Below are 13,820 nucleotides of genomic sequence, written 5' to 3'. Positions count from 1 at the left end.
TGTGGGCTCTGAAGGGAGAGTGTGTGACTCTCTGAGAACAGAGCAACTTGACCTAAACTGAGGGTATCAGTGAGGGCTTTCTGGAGGAAGTGACATCTGAGGAGGATCTGGAGGAGGAAGGGGCACAATACAGGCAGTGGGAACCGTGCCTGGCACTTCCCAGACCAGGGTCTTTCCACCCAGGAGCTCCTGTGGGAGATGGGCCCTGCTCAGGACACTTGGGCAAGCCAATTCCCTAGGCTGAGCCTCAGTTTCCTCATCTGTACAATGGTGCAGAGGAGGCTTGGATATCCAGCTCTGATCCTTGGCTCAAAACATCCCCTGGGAAGTGGGAATAGCAGCCTTCTCAGGACTCTCAGTGACCTCTCTCCTTCCTCCCTGTGCCCTCAGCCTTCCTCCCTGTGCCCTCTATGGTTAGACCGTGACCTCTGGACTTATCAGTCTGACCGCTGAGTTCCGCCACATATGACGCCTGGAGTTGTGAAACAACTGCCCAGTTCTCTGGAAGGCTGCCAGTTCAGACTCACTCTGCCCAGACCCCAGACAGCTGTTCTTACTGCCCAGGAAATGTCAGCCCCCAGGGGAGGCTGACCTGGGGTCATTGCTTTAAGGGACCTTCCAGAAACAGCTCCATTTCTGGAGAAAACCTGGGCTCAGTGCTAGCAAACCTGGGTCCTGGACTCAGAGCCGACAACGGCCTGGAAGCCTGTGACTGTACAGTCATCACATCTTATCCTTTTAGGGCTTTTAAACCTTCAGTGTAAGTTTCTTAATTTGACAAATATTTACTGCGTACCTACTATGTGCCAGGCACTGTTCTAGGCACTTGGAGAGACAGCAGTAAACAAAAACCAAGCAGAAAAACAAAAACAAAACGCTTGCCCTGGGACTTCCCTGGCAGTCCAGTGGTTAAGATTCCATGCTTCCACTGCAGGGGGCGTGGGTTCAATCTCTGGTCAGGGAACTAGGATCCCACATACCTCGCTGCAGGGCCAAAACAAACAAACAAATAAAACCCTTGCCCTTGTGAAGCTCACATTCTGTTAAAGGAGTTGACAAAAAATGGACCACAATGTTGAGTGGTGACAAGTGCTTTGCAGAAAAATGCAAAAAGGATAGAAGCTACTAAATAAGACAAGGAGGTCAAGGAAGTATTACCTGAAGCGGCAAGATGTGAATAAAGTGAGAGAGGGAACTGTGTGGATATCTGGAGAAAGGATATCTCCTCCAAGCAGAGGAGAAGGCAAGTGCAAAGGTCCTGAGGCTGGAATGTACTTAGTGTATGAGGAAGGGCAAGAGCCAGTGTGGCTGGAGTCCAGTGATGGAGATAAAGAGTGTTAAACATCAGGGTTGCATCTGGGAGTTCACTTTGTCTGTCTGTGTGTGTGTGTGTGTGTGTGTGAGAGAGAGAGAGAGACAGAGACAGAGACAGAGATGCAGTCAGAGAAAGAGAAACCTAGAGACTCACAGTCTCCTGTCTTTCTTTCACCTCCCCCTCCTCATCTTAGCATCTCAAGATTAAGAGGGGGGAAAAGACAGATGATTAAATGATTTAAATGTGCAAGTAAAATAACACCTCAGTGAGCACATTATGCAAATCTATGCAATTAACATCACAAATGAGGTGAAGCCACGGGGGCCAAGGAACTAATTTCTCTGGGAGCTCCAACTCCATTCTTGCCCCTCCCTGCAAGCCAGAAACTTCTCAGGGTGGAAGGGAAGAGGATGGGCAGCCGCTCACAGGACTGAGGGCCTGCCGAGCGCCGTGTGCTGGGCTTGTAGGCAAAGGGTCTTTACCCTCCCTTTTCCTCCATCCTCCCTGCACCTGTCAGGAACAGGAACAGTTATTGCTATATGTTGTAAAAGAAAAAAGTGAGGTCTGCAGAGAAGGAGGAGATTAGAACCCAGGTCTCCTGGGGTTAAACTTAGAGCTTTTTGCTGAAAATTTTCCGTTTCATCCCTTGGGGAGGTTTGAGCTTCTGGGAGGGGCTGCAGTTTCCTCAGGCCTTTAAGGAAGGCAAACATTCAGTAAAGGACCAGTTAGTAAATATTTCAGGTTTTTTGGGGGTTTTTTTGAATCTTATTTTATTTATTTTTTTATACAGCAGGTTCTTATTTCTCATCCATTTTATACACATCAGTGTATACATGTCAATCCCAATCTCCCAATTCATCACACCACCCCCCCGCCACCCCCCGCCGCTTTCCCCCCTTGGTGACCATAGGTTTGTTCTCTACATCTGTGTCTCAATTTCTGCCCTGCAGACCGGTTCATCTGTACCATTTTTCTAGGTTCCACATATATGTGTTAATATGCGATATTTGTTTTTCACTTTCTGACTTACTTCACTCTGTATGACAGTCTCTAGATTCATCCATGTCTCTACAAATGACCCAATTTCATTCCTTTTTATGGCTGAGTAATATTCCATTGTAATATATGTACCACATCTTCTTTATCCATTCACCTGTCGATGGGCATTTAGGTTGCTTCCATGACCTGGTTATTGTAAATAGTGTTGCAATGAACATTGGGGTGCATGTGTCTTTTTTAATTATGGTTTTCTCTGGGTATACGCCCAGTAGTGGGATTGCTGGGTTATATGGTAATTCTATTTTTAGTTTTTTAAGGAACCTGCATACTGTTCTCCATAGTGGCTGTATCAATTTACATTCCCACCAACAGTGCAAGAGGGTTCCCTTTTCTCCATACCCTCTCCAGCATTTGCTGTTTGTAGATTTTCTGATGATGGCCATTCTAACTGGTGTGAGGTGATACCTCATTGTAGTTCTGATTTGCATTTCTCTAATAATTAGTGATGTTGAGCAGCTTTTTATGTGTTTCTTGGCCATATGTATGTCCTCTTTGGAGAAATGTCTATTTAGGTCTTCTGCCCATTTTTGGATTGGGTTGTTTGTTTTTTTTTTAATATTGAGCTGCATGAGCTGTTTATATATTTTGGAGATTAATCCTTTGTCCGTTGATTCATTTGCAAATATTTTTTCCCATTCTGAGGGTTCTCTTTTCGTCTTGTTTGTAGTTACCTTTGCTTTGCAAAAGGTTTTAAGTTTCATTAGGTCCCATTTGTTTATTTTTGTTTTAATTTCCATTACTCTAGGAGGTGGATCAAAAAAGATCTTGCTGTGATTTATGTCAAAGAGTGTTCTTCCAGTGTTTTCCTCTAAGAGTTTTATAGTTCTGGTCTTACATTTAGGTCTCTAATCCATTTTGAGTTTATTTTTGGGTATGGTGTTAGGGAGTGCTCTAATTTCATTCTTTTACATGTAGCTGTCCAGTTTCCCCAGCACCACTTATTGAAGAGACTGTCTTTTCTCCATTGTATATCCTTGCCTCCTTTGTCATAGATTAGTTGACCATAGGTGTGTGGGTTTATCTCTGGGCTTTCTATCCTGTTCCGTTGATCTATATTTCTGTTTTTGTGCCAGTACCATACTGTCTTGATGACTGTAGCTTTGTCGTAGAGTCTGAAGTCAGGGAATCTGATTCCTCCAGCTCCGTTTTTTCCCTCAAGACTGCTTTGGCTATTCGGGGTCTTTTGTGTCTCCATACAAATTTTAAGATTTTTTGTTCTAGTTCTGTAAAAAATGCCACTGGTAATTTGATAGGGATTGCATTGAATCTGTACATTGCTTTGGGTAGTATAGTCATTTTCACAATTTTGATTCTTCCAATCCAAGAACATGGTATATCTCTCCATCTGTTGGTATCATCTTTAATTTCTTTCATCAGTGTCTTATAGTTTTCTGCATACAGGCCTTTTGTCTCCCTAGGCAGGTTTATTCCTAGGTCTTTTATTCTTTTTGTTGTAATGGTAAATGGGAGTGTTTCCTTAATTCCTCTTTCAGATTTTTCATCATTAGTGTATAGGAATGCAAGAGATTTCTGTGCATTAATTTTGTATCCTGCAAGGTTACCAAATTCATTGATTAGCTCTAGTCGTTTTCTGGTGGCATCTTTAGGATTCTCTATGTATAGTATCATGTCATCTGCAAACAGTGACAGTTTTACTTCTTCTTTTCCAATTTGTATTCCTTTTATTTCTTTTTCTTCTCTGATTGCCGTGGCTAAGACTTCCAGAACTATGTTGAATAATAGTGGTGAGAGTGGACATCCTTGTCTCGTTCCTGATCTTAGAGGAAATGCTTTCAGTGTTTCACCATTGAGAATGATGTTTGCTGTGGGTTTGTCGTATATGGCCTTTATTATGTTGAGGTAGGTTCCCTCTATGCCCACTTTCTGGAGAGTCTTTATCAAAAATGGGTGTTGAATTTTGTCAGAAACTTTTTCTGCATCTATTGAGATGATCATATGGTTTTTCTTCTTCAATTTGTTAATATGGTGTATCACATTGATTGATTTGTGTATATTGAAGAATGCTTGCATCCCTGGGATAAATCCCACTTGATCATGGTGTATGATCCTTTTAATGTGTTTTTGGATTCTGTTTGTTAGTATTTTGTTGAGGATTTTTGCATCTCTATTCATCAGTGATATTGGTCTGTAATTTTCTTTTTTTGTAGTATCTTTGTCTGGTTTTGGTATCAGGGTGATGGTGGCTTCATAGAAAGAGTTTGGGCGTGTTCCTTCCTCTGCAATTTTTTGGAAGAGTTTGAGAAGGATGGGTGTTAGCTCTTCTCTAAATGTTTGATAGAATTCACCTGTGAAGCCATCTGGTCCTGGACTTTTGTTTGTTGGAAGATTTTTAATCACAGTTTCAATTTCATTACTTGTGATTGGTCTGTTCATATTTTCTATTTCTTCCTGGTTCAGTCTTGGAAGGTTATACCTTTCTAAGAATGTGTCCATTTCTTCCAGGTTGTCCATTTTATTCGCATAGAGTTGCTTGTAGTAGTCTCTTAGGATACTTTGTATCTCTGCGGTGTCTGTTGTGACTTCTCCTTTTTCATTTCTAATTTTATTGATTTGAGTCCTCTCCCTCTTTTTCTTGATGAGTTTGGCTAATGGTTTATCAATTTTGTTTATTTTCTCAAAGAACCAGCTTTTAGTTTTATTGATCTTTGCTATTGTTTTCTTTGTTTCTATTTCATTTATTTCTGCTCTGATCTTTATGATTTTTTTCCTTCTGCTAACTTTGGGTTTTGTTTGTTCTTCTTTCTCTAGTTCCTTTAGGTGTAAGGTTAGATTGTTTATTTGAGATTTTTCTTGTTTCTTTAGGTAGGCTTGTATAGCTATAAACTTCCCTCTTAGAACTGCTTTTGCTGCATCCCATAAGTTTTGGATCGTCATGTTTTCGTTGTAATTTATCTCTAGGTATTTTTTGATTTCCTCTTTGATTTCTTCAGTGATCTCTTGGTTATTTAGTAATGGATTGTTTAGCCTCCATGTGTTTGTGTTTTTTACATTTTTTTCCCCTGTAATTGATTTAGAAATCAATTACAGGGAAAAAAAATCTCATAGCGTTGTGGTCAGAAAAGATGCTTGATATGATTTCAATTTTCTTAAATTTACTGAGGATTGATTTGTGACCCAAGATGTGATCTGTTCTGGAGAATGTTCCGTGTGCACTTGAGAAGAAAGTGTAATCTGCTGTTTTTTGGATGGAATGTCCTATAAATATCAATTAAATCTATCTGGCCTATTGTGTCATTTAAAGCTTGTGTTACTTATTACTTTTCTGTTTGGATGATCTGTCCATTGGTGTAAGTGAGGTGTTAAAGTCCCCCACTATTATTGTGTTACTGTCGATTTCCTCTTTTATAGCTGTTAGTAGTTGCCTTATGTATTGAGGTGCTCCTATGTTGGGTGCATATATATTTATAATTGTTATATCTTCTTCTTGGATTGATCCCTTGATCATTATGTAGTGTCCTTCCTTGTCTCTTGTAACGTTCTTTATTTTAAAGTCTATTTTATCTGAGAGTATTTTATTGCTACTCCAGCTTTCTTTTGATTTCCATTTTATGGAATATCTTTTTCCATCCCTTTATTTCCAATCTGAATGTGTCCCTAGGTCTGAAGTGGGTCTCTTGTAGCCAGCATATATATGGGTCTTGTTTTTGTATCCATTCAGCAAGCCTGTGTCTTTTGGTTGGAGCATTTAATCCATTCACGTTTAAGGTAATTATCGGTATGTATGTTCCTATTACCATTTTCTTAATTGTTTGGGGTTTGTTTTTGTAGGTCCTTTTCTTTTCTTGTGTTTCCCACTTAGAGAAGTTCCTTTAGCATTTGTTGTAGAGCTGGTTTGATGGTGCTGAATTCTCTTAGCTTTTGCTTGTCTGTAAAGCTTTTGATTTCTCCATCGAATCTGAATGAGATCCTTGCCGGGTAGAGTACTCTTGGTTGTAGGTTCTTCCCTTTCATCACTTTAAGTATATCATGCCACTCCCTTCTGGCTTGTGGAGTTTCTGCTGAGAAATCAGCTGTTAACCTTATGGGAGTTCCCTTGTATGTTATTTGTTGATTTTCCCTTGTTGCTTTCAATAATTTTTCTTTGTCTTTAATTTTTGCCAATTTGATTACTATGTGTCTCGGCGTGTTTCTCTTTGGGTTTATCCTGCCTGGGACTCTCTGCGCTTTCTGGACTTGGGTAGCTATTTCCTTTCCCATGTTAGGGAAGTTTATCGACTATAATCTCTTCAAATATTTTCTCGGGTCCTTTCTCTCCCTCTTCTCCTTCTGGGACCACTATAATGCAAATGTTTTTGCGTTTAATGTTGTCCCTGAGGCCTCTTAGGTTGTCTTCATTTTTTTTCATTCTTTTTTCTTTATTCTGTTCTGCAGCAGTGAATTCCACCATTCTGTCTTCTAGGTCACTTATCCATTCTTATGCCTCAGTTATTCTGCTATTGATTCCTTCTAGTGTAGTTTTCATTTCAGTTATTTTGTTGTTCATCTCTGTTTGTTTGTTCTTTAATTCTTCTAGATCTTTGTTAAACATTTCTTGCATCTTCTCGATCTTTGCCTCCATTCTTTTTCTGAAGTCCTGGATCATCTTCCTATAATTATTCTGAATTCTTTCTCTGGAAGGTTGCCTATCTCCACTTCATTCAGTTGTTTTTCTGGGGTTTTATCTTGTTCCTTCATCTGGTACATAGCCCTCTGCCTTTTCATCTTGTCCATCTTTCTGTGAATGTGGTTTTAGTTCCACAGGCTGCAGGATGGTAGTTCTTCTTGCTTCTGCTGTCTGCCCTCTGGTGGGTGAGGCTATCTATGTGGCTTGTGCAAGTTTCCTGATGGGAGGGACTGGTGGTGGGTTCAGCTGGCTGTTGCTTTGGTGGGCAGATCTCAGTCAATATTTCAGGTTTTGTGGCCCATACTTGATTGTGCCCTTGTAGTGTTAAAGCAGCCACAGGAGATATGTAAATTAATGGACATGGCTGTGTTACAATAAAACTTTATTTATAAAAACAGGCAGTGGGCCAACCCCATGGCTGTCATTTGCAATTGCTCTAAGAGATCTTGTTTAATCAGAGCTTCCCTGCAGCAGGGCAGCTAGCCACTGACGTCTGTGGTACCCTAGGCAAGTCCCTGGTCCTCCTGAACCTGTTTCTTCACCTGAATAAGAGGGGATGTTCTGGGTGAGGTTCAGTAAGGAGAGAGAGATGAGACCCACACGGTGGGGGGGGGTGGCTCAGGACTTTGGGTGGGCACCCTCTAGCAAGGCCACTGCTCTTGTACACTCTCAGCATTACAAACCACCCAAACCTTCATGGTCTAAGACAAGCATTTTATTTTATTATTATTTTTTTTAATGAATGTTGATCTTTTTTTTTTTTTAAACGTTTCTTTAATTAATTAATTAATTAATATTTATTTTTGGCTGTGTTGGGTCTTCGTTTCTGTGCGAGGGCTTTCTCCAGTTGCGGCGAGCGGGGGCCACTCTTCATCGCGGTGCGCGGGCCTCTCTCTGTCGCGGCCTCTCCCGTTGCGGAGCACAGGCTCCAGATGCGCAGGCTCCGCAGTTGTGGCTCACGGGCTCAGTTGCTCCACGGCATGTGGGATCCTCCCAGACCAGGGCTTGAACCCGTGTCCCCTGCATTGGCAGGCAGACTCTCAAACACTGCGCCACCAGGGAAGCCCAAGACAAGCATTTTATGATGCTCCCTGGTTCTGTGGGCCAGGAATTTGGATATGGCACAATTAGGGACAGTTTTCCCTGATCCATGTTATCAGCTGGGAACACTCGAAGGGTGATTCAGTGGCTGGATGCTGGAATCACACGGAAGCATCCTCACTTGCACGTCTGGAGATTGATGCAGGCTGTCAGCTAGGGGCTCAGCGGGGCTATTGCCAAAACACCTACAAAAGGCCCCTCCTGGTGGTCCCTTCTATGAGGACAATTTTGGACTGCATTACAGTCTGGTGGCTGAGTTCCAAGATGTTAGCAAGACAGTTATAAGGAAAGGATGGGGTTAAACCAGACTACAGTGTATTTTGCGGAAGTAGAATACAAGGCAATAAGAGAAAGTGTAACATGCGCTGGACAAGCTTAAATTAAGAACCAGAGTGTGAATTTCAGAACCTCTCTGTGTTCTCTTTACTGATGATTGGGAGAAAGGTGAACTATAGCCTCCTATAGGTCTTCACGTGGAATCAAAAATAGGTCTCAGTAATTAATGATTTTAAAAAGAACAAAGAATGCAGGAACAAACGACAGTGATCAGGCAAGAGAAGTAACTATAGCAAAGGTAATAAGTCAATCGTGAAGACTCCCAGTTCTGTTTCAAAGGTAGAGATCAGCTTGAAGCACATTTTTGAGTTGTTTTGCAGGATCCAACCTCCCTTGAGCACTCAACCACCAGACTAACTGGAGCCTAAGGAATGAAGATACTGACCTTTGCTGACCCTCGTGATGTCACTCAACTAAATGCCTGGATTTTGTCAACCTAGAGTAAACTTTGCATCACTGGTGGTGCAATGGTTAAGAATCCGCCTGCCAATGCAGGGGGCACGGGTTTGAGCCCTGGTCCGGGAAGATCCCACATGCCGTGGAACAACTAAGCCCACGAGCCACAACTACTGAACCTGCGCTCTAGAGCCCGCGAGCCACAACTAATGAAGCCTGCCCGCCTAGAGCCCATGCTCCACAACAAGAGAAGCCACCGCAATGAGAAGCCCATGCACCACAACGAAGAGTAGCGCCCGCTCGCCGCAACTAGAGAAAGCCCGCGCGCGGCAACGAAGACCCAACGCAGCCAAAAATAAATAAATTTATAAAAAAAAAAAATTTCCATATCTAAAAAAAAAAAAAGAAAAGAAAAGCATATGCGATGGTAGGGGCTCTCGCGGCCGCCTTTGGGAAATGCATCCTGCCCCATACACGTGGTGTGAGGGCCCCCGAGTGGGGTCTGGGCCCAAGATCTCCTGGTTCAAGGCAGCATTGGCGCTGTCACTGGGAGCCCGTATGGCTCAGACCCCTCCCTCAGACCACATCATGCCTTTTCTGGTCAAACCCAGCTCATGCTCAGTCTTATATCTTCTTCCAGAGCTAATCCTGGGTCTCTTCCTCAGCGGGAACATATTAACAGCCAGAGCTGCTAAGCCTTTTTCTTACAAACAACGAAGGAAACAAGAGCAGCCACCTCCACGCACACAACAGCCCTGGTGACCCCAGCTTTGCAGGATGGTCAGCCAAGCAGGTAGGGAAATCCTGAGACAAAACCAGCTGGGAAATGCTTCCTTGAGCCACAGGACGTGGTTATGTGTCGAGGGCTGGAGGATGGAGCTGGGATCCTGGCCGGGACCCACAGAGCAGAGACCCTTGGAGAGCAGATGGTAGAAATAGGGCCCCTTTAAGAGGCCAAGGGCACCCCTGGGTTACATGGTCATGAACAGATTTCAGAGAAAGAATCACTGAGATCAGGGTTGCTGAGATTCAGGGGCAAGATGTGAGAACCAGGCCAGCCCCCAGGTAGATTAGCAACAGCTCCCTGATCCAGATGATTCCAGACTTCCACCTCCTCCACCATCTGAGACCCTCCCCAGTAACCAGAGGAGAATCTGGGGCCTAGAGAAGGGGAGGGACTTGCCTGGGGTCTCACGGTAAACCAGTGGCCAAGCTGGGACTTGAACCTGGGGCCCCATCTCCTTCCACTGAGGTGGTCCAGCAGAGGTCTCTTAGGGTTCAGAGTCCCTTGCAACTGGGTCATCAATAACGATGCCACCTCCCATTTATAGCGCTCCAACGCTGAGCGTTACATGCATCTCTGGAATACTACTCAGCCATAAATAAAATGAAATTTCGCCATTTGCAACAACATGGATGGACTTGGAGGGTATTATGCAAGTGAAATAAGTCAGACAGAGGACAAATACTGTATGATATTACTTAAGTGGAATCTAAAAGATGTAGCGAACTAGTGATATAACAAAAAAGAAACAGGCTCACAGATATAGAGAACAAGCAGTTACCAGTGGGAAGAGGGAAAGGGTGGGGGGCAAGATAGGCATAGAGGATTAAGAGGTACAAACTACTATGTATAAAATAAATAAGCTACAAGGATATATTGTACAGCACAGGGTATATAGCCAATATTTTATAACTATAAATGCAGTATAATCTTTAAAAATTGTGAACAGCTATGTTATACACCTGAAACATATAATATTGTAAATCAATGATACCTCAATAAAAAATTTTAAAAAAGAAAGAAAAAGTCATAGCTCCTGTTTCTAAAGAACTTAATGATGATGCCCCCTTTTCTCGGTATAAACACCAAAAAAGAAAGTTCATTTAAGTTCTGCTTTCTAGCTTCACAACAACTTCCATGCTCTTTTTGAGATGTCAAGTATCAAATTCTTTTCCCTCAGAAGTTCCTTTTGGGGGACTTCCCTGGTGGTCCAGTGGGTAAGACTCTGCGCTCTCAATGCAGGGGGTCCAGGTTCGATCCCTGGTCAGGAAACTAGATCCTGCACGCGGCAACTAAGAGTCCGCATGCCGCAACTAAGACCTGGCGCAGGCCAAATTAATAAATAAATAAATATTTTTTAAAAAACTTCCTTTTGGGATCCTTGAGCTCACATTTCATCTTCTATTGTTTCATCCCAGTTGCAAGGAACACAAGGCCCTAGGGCTTGCTGAAGCATGAAAAGAGACAGGGAGCAGAGGTGGTGAGTGCTGGAAGCAGTACTGAGCAGGGCAGCCAGGCCTCAGGGTTGGGGCTTGGGGATGGGGGCTAGACCGGGAGCCAGGGCCTTTGCTACCTCTCGGTCTCTTGAGGCTGGCTCTGGGTGCATCAGTTTTGGTCCACCCCCAGGACTACTTTTCTGCTTTCTATGTACACAGCTGGACACAGTGGCCCTCTGAACTCAAGTTTACACATGCTCAGTTCAGAAACTGCGTAGCATCTCTGATTCCCAAATCCAAATCCTGGAAAAGGAATCTTATTGGTGAGCTTGGGTCACAGGTCTATCTTTTCATCCAACCGGTTTATGACTGAGGGGCTGTGGCACGGTATAAGCAGAGAACGAAAGGGGCGGATGTTGGACATTCACCCTGTAGGAAAGGGAGAAGGCTTTTCCAGGAGGAGGGCACAGCAAGGTCAAAGTCTTAGAGATGGGGAATTGGAGGCTTCATGGGGACAGTCCTGAGTGGCTAAGTTTGTGGCAGCCCTCCTGTGACTGCTTAAAGGGCAGCTCCCATAGGACCATCCCTGTCTCTGTGCCTAGTGGCACAGACATGGCCCAGAGAGGGAAATCACAAGTGAATCAGCAGCAGAACCAAAGCTCAAACCATTTCCTTCTCCCAGCCCAAGCTTGAGTGTCTGAGGCTTAGGAGGGAGTCAGGTTAGAGGAGCAGGGAGAATGAAATCAAGAAATAAGAGGCTTCACAGGAGTGATAATGACATTTTAACTTGAAAATTGCAAGGAGACAGAGCTGTGGAGGCGTATGCAAATTTCCATGCAGATGAAATGCAAATGAGCTTGCTTGCTCCTGCCTGGTGCACCTGGATGTTGCTCAGTGACAAATCCTAATGGCGCCACATGGCTGTGTGATTGATTATCAAGGCCAGCTGGGATGACAACTGCACTCTCTTCCTGGGAGCTGGCAGAGATGAGACTGTTTGTAGAGCGCCCTCTGATGGGGGACCCTGAGGGATGGCCCTCTGTAATTCAGGGATGGCAAATTTGGGACAAGGCTAGTATCTCTATAGCGGCCCTCCTCCATGGCAGAGATCATTAATCAGTCATAGAATTCCTTCTTACTGAGCCAGCCAGGTGCTCTAGGCAGTCCCTACTAATCAATCAAAGTTGGTATTTATTCATTCATCAATTCGTCTAACAAATTTTGTCGATTTTCTTCCCTGTGCCAAGGATACATTGAACAGGCAGGTTCAGTTCCTGCTCTTGTGAAACTCACAGTTTAGTGGGGGATATGAGCATTAATAAAATATTGCAAAATGGCAATTGAGATAAGTGCTATGAAAGAACTACATGGTCTTTATAAAGGGGGATTTTGACTCCTTCAGAGTGACCAGGAAAGCCTGACCCTGTTGATGATATCTGAAGGATAAAGAGGGCTTAACTAATTGAAAAGATAGGGGAAGGACATTCCAGGTATTGAGACAAGAAAGAGCTTGTAAGCAGAAATTGTCAGCGCTACGCTAGATTCCCCATGACGATTTTTTGTTTCTGTGCATCCCTCCTCTGGCTTCTATCTGTTTTTGTTTGTTTGTTTAAAGAAAAGAAAAAGCTTTATTGAGATATAGTTCACATACCATACAATTCACCCATTTAAAGTATATAAATCAGGGCTGCCCTGGTGGCGCAGTGGTTGAGAATCTGCCTGCCAATGCAGGGGACACGGGTTCGGGCCCCGGTCCAGGAAGATCCCACATGCCGCGGAGCAACTAAGCCCGTGCACCACAACTACTGAAGCCTGCGCTCCTAGAGGCCGTGCTCCGCAACAAGAGAAGCCACCACAATGAGAAGCCCTCACACCGCAACGAAGAGTAGCCCCCCACTCACCACAACTAGAGAAAGCGTGTGCAGCAACGAAGACCCAATGCAGCCGAAATAAAATACATAAATTAAAAAAAAAAAAAAAAAAAAATAAAGTATACAAATCAATAGCTTTTACTATATTCTCAGATACGTGCAACCTTTACCATAGTCAATTTCGGAACATTTTCATGACCTCAAAAAGAAACCCTTTGCTCTTTAGGGATTCATCTCCCACTCCACACTCCCAGCCCTAAGCAACCACTAATCTAATTTCTGTTTCTATAGATTTGCCTGTTCTGGACCCATTAAATACTAATTCTTTATTCCTCCCTCCTCCCAGCCCCTGATATACTCTAACCTACTTATGTCTCTATGAATTTGCCTATTTTAGATATTTCATGGAATCATGCAATATTGGTCTTTTTGTCTGATTTATTTCATTTAGCAGAATGTTTTCAAGGATCATCCATACTGTAGCACGTACCAGAACATCATTCTTTTTATAGCTGGATAATATTCCATTGTATGTATATACCACATTTTGATATGCATTTGGATTATTTCCACCTTTTGGCTATTATGAATAATGCTGCTGTGAACATTGGTGTACAAGTATATGTTTGAGTCCCTGTTTTCAGTTCTTTTGGGTATATACCTAGGAGTGGAATTGCTGGGTCATTCTATGTTTACCTTTTTGAGGAACCACCAAAATGTTTTCCACAGGGGCTGCACCATTTTACATTCCCACCAGCAATGTACAAGGGTTCCAAATCTCTGCATCCTCACCAATATTTGTTATTTTCTGCTTTTTTGATTATACCCATCCTAGTAGGTGTGAGGTGGTGTCTCATTGTGGTTTTGACTTGCATTTCCCTAATGGCTAATTATGTTG

Source organism: Eschrichtius robustus, chromosome 16 (genome assembly GCF_028021215.1).
Source record: "Eschrichtius robustus isolate mEscRob2 chromosome 16, mEscRob2.pri, whole genome shotgun sequence".
Lineage (NCBI taxonomy): Eukaryota > Metazoa > Chordata > Mammalia > Artiodactyla > Eschrichtiidae > Eschrichtius > Eschrichtius robustus.
Note: the sequence above shows the minus strand (reverse complement) of the source record.